At 51.0% G+C, this 7,555-nt stretch overlaps 1 protein-coding gene across 1 annotated transcript in view; it reads left to right on the top strand.

Moving 5' to 3' along the window:
* The window catches only part of LOC133360285 (calumenin-B-like), a 14,662-nt gene extending 10,997 nt beyond the window's left edge, over window positions 1-3,665 (top strand). The window contains exon 7 of the mRNA XM_061578929.1: window positions 1-3,665. This exon is cut by the window's left edge and continues 1,074 nt beyond it. The gene's annotated coding sequence lies outside the window, so the exon portion shown is untranslated.
* The last annotated feature ends 3,890 nt before the right edge of the window (window positions 3,666-7,555 follow it).

Genomic DNA, 7,555 nt, shown 5'->3' with positions numbered 1-7,555 from the left:
ACACTATCCTAAAAATACAGCACCATATTTTAGCACTAAAGCAGTCACTGACTCGCAACAACTTGCAATCATAAGTGACAGAGTTAATTTCGGGTAAAATCAATGAAAATGGGGTATGCCGATAGCATAAAATGAGATGTGATAGAGAAAATCTGAGATCAGATTTGGAATCAGCACCCTGAAATTAGTCTAAAACAGCTGCAAAAGTCCAGGCCAGAAAAAAATGATTTTTTTGCTGACCAGTGTAATAATAAGCCTTTATGCATGTAGGTTGAACTTATTTCGCACCGCATCGTACGTAGCAAACCCTGCTGCTGCTGCTGCTGCTGATGCTGCTGCCGCTGCTGATGCTGCTGCTGCCGCTGCTGATGCTGCTGCTGCTGCTGATGCTGCTGCTGCCGCTGCTGCTGCCGCTGCCGCCGCTGCCGCCGCTGCTGCTGCTGCTGCCGCTGCTGCTGCTGCTGCTCTATTCAAGACCGCAAGCAACAGGAGGGCTTCAGCAGGCTTGCCCGATGAGGCTGATTGGGATTACCAGCGAAACGTCGCGCGTCTCAAACTTTCAAATGCTGTTGATTCTATCTTCAACACACACCGCTGGGGCTAAAGAAGTGAATTGTTTTGTCCTTTGAAAAACGTGACATTTGTTTACTGTTTGGCCGTGTCGGGTGGTGGAGGGTTACGACACATTTATAAATAACGCGATCTGACCCAAAAACCTCTATTGCAAATGGGTACCCGTACCCGTACACGGCCGTATCCGTACTCTACCCGTACCTGGCCGGGTAGGGTACGGGTATCGGGTACCTGATTGCGACCTCTGGGATGAAGCCATGTTGCAGGCGCGGGTGGGTTGATTCTAGGAACTTGAATTGTGAGAAGAGACAAGACGTTGGGAAATGAGTGACAAACGGTGACTCACCAGTAACTCACAGCCTACCCGTACCCGTACCCGGCCGCACCAGGGTCGCAAACGGGTACCCGGCTACCCGTACCCGGCCGGGTACGGGTAGCCGGGTATCGAGTAGGGTACGGGTATTGGGTACCCGGTTGCGACCTCTGTTCACCGCGCACATCGTGCGTTGTGGTAAAACATGCGAGCCAAACTCGCTTTGGTAGCGGTGTGTGCACGCGTGGTCCTTGAAACTGGTTGGTCTGCAGCCTCCCCCAAGGGCTGCCTGTCAACGGCTGTTCCCCTCCTGCCGATCTTCTCCGCTCGTAGCGGCGGCAAGCGGCGGTGAAACGAGTCCGTGACGAAGAAGGCTTCAGCCGGGGGTTGGTGTTAGAGGGACAATCGGTTTCAAGGACAATGCTGACGCTTCAAATCTTGACCCCATTGGAACCTCCTTTTCCAGTAGCAAAATATGATCATTGTTTTTTTTATCTGGCAACAAAACTGACACCTTTTGTTACAAGGAGTCATGTTTGCATTGACCACAATACCTGCGGTCGGAACGCAAACAAAAAACAGAACTCTGATAATGTATGCACTGTCCTTGAAGTTGATTGGTCCACACCCGAGACAGCTTTTCTTAGAGCCTAGTCTCACATGGTATTGGACCAGATGACGCCAAATCTTGACTTAAAGCTTTCGCGACTGCTGGAATTAATATTCTTCGGCTCTTTCGGCAAAGTCACGGAGGTAGGTTGAGAGAAAAGCGCTAAAACACGACGACGTTTCGATCGCAACACACATGCAGCCGTCGTTGGGCTTAACTTTGAAGCAGAAACTGCATATTTTGTGAGCGAGTGCGTTTGTGTGGACTTTTGTAATGAAACAAGATCGGCGCATTCTTTACGACACATTTTTGTCTTGTTCAGTTAACAAACTCAATTTGCTTCACTTAAACATTATTTTATACCAACATTCGTGTATTTTTTGCACGGAGATCTGTGGAAAAATTTGTTATTTCTAGATCATCCGAGATTTTTTTATTTATCTGCGGCCGGCCTTCCCCGTCATTTGCGCGGAAAATCCCGACTTCTGCTTCTTGGTGCTTAAACATCTTAACAGCGCTGCTGTATCTTCTTGGTTCTTTCGGTAAAGTCACGTAGAAGGGAAATAATAAAATAATAAAAATAAAACATAATGAAATACAGTTCTCACGACGTTTCGGCCACAACGCAAGCAGCCGTCCTCAGGTGAAGAACAGGTCTGTCGGAAAGACAGCGTCTGAATGAACACCACCAAGCTTGGCAGCGTATATTTAAGCTGCTGGGTTAGGGGAGGAAGGGCGCCTTGACAAAGGAATTTGAGAATTGTATTTTATTATGTTTTATTTTTATTATTTTATTATTTCCCTGCTACGTGATGACTTTACCGAAAGAACGAAGAGGATGAATCCCTGCAGTCACGAAAGCTTTCACAGCGCTGCTGTAGTATTGCCTAAAAGGGTAAAGCTTCACCGTCATCTCGATCGCGGCAACGTGGGTTCCCGTAGATTAGCGATTTCTGAAACTACGTTTAGTTTTTTGCTTCAGGGGGTGGACCCCCCTCCCAGTGTATAAGCCGCTAACCCCCCACACCCCCCACAGTTTTATCGAATGCACACGCACACACACGCACACACACGCGAATGCACACACACGTGCACGCTCTTATTCTCCCGACTGTTGCAGACCTGCGGTTCCGTTGGCAGTTTGCGAAAGAAAATTGAGTGAATTGTCTTTGTGCTGACCGCTGAAAGTCGTTTTAACATTGTAGACATCTTCTTTGTTTGTTCGAGGCGAAACGCTTACGCGCTCGCATGCACAAAACACCGGGGCAAGGGCCGCCGTTCGTAGCGAGTAGCAGCAGCAGCAGCAGCGCCTATGAAGGCTGCCGGCACTGCGGCACACGAGGGGGTGGGTGGGCCAGTAACCACGCCCGGCCGCCTTTGTCTCCCCCCAGTGGCGATGTTTACACACCGCACCAGGTACTCATTTGCGGCCGAGTCGACCTAGGAGAGGCCCAGCACCTGGTTCAGATGTAATCGTCGCTGGCGTTGGACGTGAACGGGAGTCGAACTCGGGCCGCCGGGCTCGTGGTTCAGCGAGTTTACCGCTAAACTAACGCTCCAACAACAGCCGCCATTCGCCACTAAGTGGCGGTGACGTCATCGCGACGCCTGTGCCAGGCTAGGTGCACGTTGAGGCCACGTGAAGTGTCGAACGCCCGCCGGCAGGAGGTCACGGGGCAGACCCAGCAGGTGCCACGGGTCGACTGACTGAGATGACCGAGTCGAGTGGCTGATGCACCACCTGTGCCCCCTACTGTGCCAACTTGCTGTGCTTTAGCCACAAACTACCGTTTCCCACACAAACACACGTAGACTCATCATGGGACTTGCAATCAAATCGAGTCGTATGCAAAAATATTGCCACGTGTATTTTTTTAAATGTCTAAATGTCTCCCAATGTGGTGTGTCCGAGTTGTTACCTGCTGCGTGCCTGTTCAGCGCGATGACCTCCGGGAAATGAATTAAGTGGTGGCGGTGACGTCACCGCGGAGCTTGTGCCAGGCTAGGTGCACGTTGAGGCGTCGAGCAATGCACAGCGGTGCACATTCTCAAACGCGTTGCTGCAGCGTTGTGCAGCACGACTGTGATAAACCCACCCAGTGTTATGGTTTGTTGTTCATGTTTTTAAAGGACTTTGTGGTTGAATTAAAATGCTTATGGTATTCTTGATTGTGACGATGTGTGAATGCGTTTCAAATGTGAGCCGTCGTAACGAATCAAATTTTTTAATCCTTTATATTAAGTTCACTTGCTTGCTTGCTTGCGCGCTTACGACCATGCAAATCTTTCGGTCGTTTTTAAACCCACTTCCCCTGATCCAATCGAGCTGACATTTTGCACACAGACTCGTTGTGCGTGACAATTTTTTTTCGTGAAATTTTTTTTCCATAACTTTACACTTTTTAGGAATTTTTTATATTTAATTACCAATTGCTTAATGGTGGCAGGCAATCATCTGCCCCATAGGTGGCAGCCATCTCAAGCCAGAGGACGAGAGGACTCTAGCCGCCACGCATATTAAGGATTTATAGTGAAAAACTTTGTTTTTACGGGTTAATTTTTTATTTGACCAGGGAAGGGCCCCGTTGAGTTTCTACTCAGCTCTCTCTTGCAGAAGCGACCGTGGCAATCACGAACGACAGCAGCTCAACGAAGTGGCTCGTCGTCGTCATCATCGTCATGATCATCGTCGTCATCATCATCGTCATCATCATGATCATCGTCATTGTCATCATCATCATCGTCATCATCATGATCATCGTCATTGTCATCATCATCATCGTCATCATCATGATCATCGTCATTGTCATCATCGTCATCATCATCGTCGTCATCATCGTCATGATGATCGTCATCATGTACATCGTCATGTACATCGTCATCATTTACATCTTCATGAATATCGTCATGATAATCGTCATCATCATGATCATCATCGTCATCATCGTCGTCATCATCGTCATCATCACGTGGACATCCATAGCAGCAGCAACATATTCTTGAAGCGCGTCGATTTCTTCGCTCTCTCAGTCGGTTGTCGTGGCGGGGGTCGCGTCGCCGGCGTGTTGAGCAGGGCGGTCCACACCTCCCACTGTGTGTGACTACTACCACTACTACTCGTGTTGAGCAGGGCGGTCCACACCTCCCACTGTGTGTGACTACTACTACTACTACTCGTGTTGAGCAGGGCGGTCCACACCTCCCACTGTGTGTGACTACTACTACTACTCGTGTTGAGCAGGGCGGTCCACACCTCCCACTTTGTGTGACTACTACTACTACTACTCGTGTTGAGCAGGGCGGTCCACACCTCCCACTGTGTGTGACTACTACTACTACTACTCGTGTTGAGCAGGGCGGTCCACACCTCCCACTGTGTGTGACTACTACTACTACACGTGTTGAGCAGGGCGGTCCACACCTCCCACTGTGTGTGACTACTACCACTACTACTCGTGTTGAGCAGGGCGGTCCACACCTCCCACTGTGTATGACTACTACTACTACTACTCGTGTTGAGCAGGGCGGTCCACACCTCCCACTTTGTGTGACTACTACTACTACTACTCGTGTTGAGCAGGGCGGTCCACACCTCCCACTGTGTATGACTACTACTACTACTACTCGTGTTGAGCAGGGCGGTCCACACCTCCCACTTTGTGTGACTACTACTACTCGTGTTGAGCAGGGCGGTCCACACCTCCCACTGTGTGTGACTACTACTACTACTACTACTCGTGTTGAGCAGGGCGGTCCACACCTCCCACTGTGTGTGACTACTACTACTACTACTCGTGTTGAGCAGGGCGGTCCACACCTCCCACTTTGTGTGACTACTACTACTCGTGTTGAGCAGGGCGGTCCACACCTCCCACTGTGTGTGACTACTACTACCACTACACGTGTTGAGCAGGGCGGTCCACACCTCCCACTGTGTGTGACTACTACTACCACTACACGTGTTGAGCAGGGCGGTCCACACCTCCCACTGTGTGTGACTACTACTACTCGTGTTGAGCAGGGCGGTCCACACCTCCCACTTTGTGTGACTACTACTACTACTACTCGTGTTGAGCAGGGCGGTCCACACCTCCCACTGTGTGTGACTACTACTACTCGTGTTGAGCAGGGCGGTCCACACCTCCCACTTTGTGTGACTACTACTACTACTACTCGTGTTGAGCAGGGCGGTCCACACCTCCCACTTTGTGTGACTACTACTACCACTACACGTGTTGAGCAGGGCGGTCCACACCTCCCACTGTGTGTGACTACTACTACTCGTGTTGAGCAGGGCGGTCCACACCTCCCACTTTGTGTGACTACTACTACTACTACTCGTGTTGAGCAGGGCGGTCCACACCTCCCACTGTGTGTGACTACTACTACTCGTGTTGAGCAGGGCGGTCCACACCTCCCACTTTGTGTGACTACTACTACTACTACTCGTGTTGAGCAGGGCGGTCCACACCTCCCACTTTGTGTGACTACTACCACTACTACTCGTGTTGAGCAGGGTGGTCCACACCTCCCACTTTGTGTGACTACTACCACTACTACTCGTGTTGAGCAGGGCGGTCCACACCTCCCACTGTGTGTGACTACTACTACTACTACTCGTGTTGAGCAGGGCGGTCCACACCTCCCACTTTGTGTGACTACTACTACTACTACACGTGTTGAGCAGGGCGGTCCACACCTCCCACTGTGTGTGACTACTACTACTACTACTCGTGTTGAGCAGGGCGGTCCACACCTCCCACTTTGTGTGACTACTACTACTACTACACGTGTTGAGCAGGGCGGTCCACACCTCCCACTTTGTGTGACTACTACTACTACTACACGTGTTGAGCAGGGCGGTCCACACCTCCCACTTTGTGTGACTACTACTACTACTACTCGTGTTGAGCAGGGCGGTCCACACCTCCCACTGTGTGTGACTACTACTACCACTACTCGTGTTGAGCAGGGCGGTCCACACCTCCCACTTTGTGTGACTACTACTACTACTACTCGTGTTGAGCAGGGCGGTCCACACCTCCCACTTTGTGTGACTACTACTACTACTACTCGTGTTGAGCAGGGCGGTCCACACCTCCCACTTTGTGTGACTACTACTACTACTACACGTGTTGAGCAGGGCGGTCCACACCTCCCACTTTGTGTGACTACTACTACTCGTGTTGAGCAGGGCGGTCCACACCTCCCACTTTGTGTGACTACTACTACTACTACTCGTGTTGAGCAGGGCGGTCCACACCTCCCACTTTGTGTGACTACTACTACTACTACTCGTGTTGAGCAGGGCGGTCCACACCTCCCACTTTGTGTGACTACTACTACTACTACTCGTGTTGAGCAGGGCGGTCCACACCTCCCACTGTGTGTGACTACTACTACTACTACTCGTGTTGAGCAGGGCGGTCCACACCTCCCACTTTGTGTGACTACTACTACTACTACTCGTGTTGAGCAGGGCGGTCCACACCTCCCACTTTGTGTGACTACTACTACTACTCGTGTTGAGCAGGGCGGTCCACACCTCCCACTGTGTGTGACTACTACTACTACTACTCGTGTTGAGCAGGGCGGTCCACACCTCCCACTGTGTGTGACTACTACTACTACTACTCGTGTTGAGCAGGGCGGTCCACACCTCCCACTGTGTGTGACTACTACTACTACTACACGTGTTGAGCAGGGCGGTCCACACCTCCCACTGTGTGTGACTACTACTACTCGTGTTGAGCAGGGCGGTCCACACCTCCCACTTTGTGTGACTACTACTACTACTACACGTGTTGAGCAGGGCGGTCCACACCTCCCACTGTGTGTGACTACTACTACTACTACTCGTGTTGAGCAGGGCGGTCCACACCTCCCACTGTGTGTGACTACTACTACTCGTGTTGAGCAGGGCGGTCCACACCTCCCACTGTGTGTGACTACTACTACTCGTGTTGAGCAGGGCGGTCCACACCTCCCACTGTGTGTGACTACTACTACTACTACTCGTGTTGAGCAGGGCGGTCCACACCTCCCACTGTGTGTGACTA

Source organism: Lethenteron reissneri, chromosome 68 (assembly GCF_015708825.2).
Source record: "Lethenteron reissneri isolate LAM-NWPU_2019-01 chromosome 68, ASM1570882v1, whole genome shotgun sequence".
Classification (NCBI taxonomy): domain Eukaryota; kingdom Metazoa; phylum Chordata; class Hyperoartia; order Petromyzontiformes; family Petromyzontidae; genus Lethenteron; species Lethenteron reissneri.
The sequence above is the reverse complement of the archived record's forward strand: the minus strand, read 5'-3'. Positions and strand labels throughout refer to the sequence as shown.